The sequence below is a fragment of the Morone saxatilis genome, unplaced genomic scaffold (assembly GCF_004916995.1).
Source record: "Morone saxatilis isolate NCDOM2014 unplaced genomic scaffold, NCSU_SB_2.0 Contig22, whole genome shotgun sequence".
In the NCBI taxonomy this organism is placed as follows: Eukaryota; Metazoa; Chordata; class Actinopteri; family Moronidae; genus Morone; species Morone saxatilis.
The window spans coordinates 26,297,281-26,299,680 of record NW_023339785.1 but is presented as its reverse complement, the minus strand read 5'-3'; the positions used below and the strand labels follow the sequence as shown (position 1 = coordinate 26,299,680).

The following is a 2,400-nucleotide window of genomic DNA, read 5'->3' as shown; positions in this document are numbered from 1 at the left end:
CCGCTGCAGGAAGGACTCAGCCTTCGTACGGGGACACAACCACAAACATTCACTTTATAGAAACTGAAAGCAGTGAATGTTTCTTCAATATGACTCCAAACAATGACGTGGACAATCTCATGAACACGTGTTTACATACACGTCACTGCTGATTGGGCAACACCTCAGACACGCCCACCAATCAGAGAAAGTGTATCTGAAAGCACACACCGCCAGTTACACACTGTCTGTCAAACCTAACGGTGTCTCACACCTTCGACCAATCAGATTTCATTCTGAATCACACTCAGAGCCAAAATGGTTGCCGGCAGAGAGATGAAGGGACGAATGTTTGAACCCAGACGAAGAAGAAGAGTCAGCAGGAAGCCTTCATCACTGCAGACCACACACACACACACTCTCTCTCGCCCCAGGGCTGTTTTCCCATCAGCCAACAGGAGGAAGCGTCCGATCTGAGTGCCCGCAGCACAGCAGGTCGCCACAGCGACGGCTGTTAATAACAATAACAACACTAATAAATAAAATTAATACAAACACACACAGGATGGAGTGGGGGTCAGAGGAAGAGGAGGAAAAAGGGGAAGAAGGGGAAGTAAAAGAGGAAAGGAGGAAATAAAGGAGGCAAAAGGAAGGAAACAAGAAAAAAGAGGAAAATAAAATAAAACAGGGAATGATAAAGGAAGAGGAGAGAGAGAGGAACGGGAGGAAGGGAGGAAAATAAAGGAAGAGAAAGTAATGACAGTCTCAGAGTGTGAATGAACTGAGGGTGATCAGCTGATAGAAGAGACAACAGAGAGGAAGAGGAAGAGGAGGAAGAAGAGGAGGAGGTGTGGAGTCCCAGAGGAGCAGCAGTGGGGAGGTGGAGGCCTCTGCTGGAGCTCCCTGAGGTATTACAGCACAGAGGGCGAGAGACACTCACTCACACTGAGAGAGAGAGTCAGCTCACCATGAATGCACAACAACAACAACGTTAGAGATAAACATTATCATTATTATTATTATTATAAATATATTCAGTGTGCTGATTCAATAAATGAAACTTTATTTTCATCATTTTGTCCGCCTGTGTCTTAATGACAATGAAGTTAAGAAACTTAATTTAAATCATTTTAATGAATTTCACCAAACTGCCAAAACTGAACAATGGAAACTTTATCTGGTAACTTTATTAATACAATCTGTTTATTGTTGTTTTGTTTCATTCTGTTTTAAGTTTTAATTTATCTTTTAATATTCAGGAAAAAACATAAATATTCATTCATCAGTTTTCATTCATTCATTTGTTTATTTGTTTGTGTTTAAGGTCTCAAGGTTTGAAAGTATCACTAATAAACTAAAGCCAGAGTTCATAAACTGTATTTAATGTGTTTAACCTGTAAACTGCAGCTTTTATACTTTGAGTGAAATCTTTGGAAAACGCCACTGTTACCATCGCCGTGGGAACCGTGAAAACGGCGACAATGTTTTCAGCCACCTAGCTGAAACAGAACTACAGGAAGTTCGGAGCAGGAAGCAACACTTGGTGCAGCTGTACTGTTGTTCAGTGTCGTACAGCTTCTACACTCATTCAGAACTCCCTCTGGAAAACACCAACATTAAGTTGTCACACTGCAGACGCTGAGACTTAAACACTGGTAGTTTAACACTGAACAAACAACACATCTGACGACAGTTCGATCACCAAAAGTTACAAAAAACAAACTACTGAAACATATAAAGACATTAAAACATAAATCAGCCTGATAACAACAGCCTGTCGACGTTTATCTGAGTCAATCTTAAATACACTGAAACTTGAATAGAGGTTTGGTGAGTGGAAGCTAACAGTCAACAGTTTGTGTTTATGAGTTAAATAAAGATATTTAATCATTAGAGACTGTTTCTACTGGACTTGTATTTCCTGGTGACTCAGAGGAGAAACAGTCGGCATTAACCACATTGTTTCCCTCTCAGCCAATCAGAGCGCTCCCTCCCTGCTGCTGGCAACCACACACACACACACACACACACACACACAGAGCCCTCTTATTTCCCACGACAGACGATGACCTCGAAGGAGACGATCCAACACGCTGAGCTGGAGACGGCAACCAGAAGAGGAGACGTGAGCTGTTTACTGCAGGACAAACATCCACTGTTTGTGGTTGTTTGTTTTGTTTGTTTGTTTGTTTGTTGACACCAGAATCAGCTGTTTGTGTTCAGATTAAAAGTTACAGTTTTGGATTTTCCCGCAGCGGTGATTGTCAGTGAATGCAACACTGTTTTATCTCCACACTTAAACTGTTAGCTTAGCTTAGCACACAGACTGGTAGCTTTTCATGTTGGACCGTTTGTTTCACTTTGACCAATCAGAAGATCTCTGTGTGACATCATCTGGCCTGTGTGTGTGTGTTACTGTGT

At 41.8% G+C, this 2,400-nt stretch overlaps 1 protein-coding gene across 1 annotated transcript in view; it reads right to left on the bottom strand.

Moving 5' to 3' along the window:
- Window positions 1-2,400, bottom strand: part of LOC118333399 (transcription factor COE3-like) — a gene marked incomplete in the record, with an annotated part of 64,521 nt that overhangs the window by 22,484 nt on the left and 39,637 nt on the right.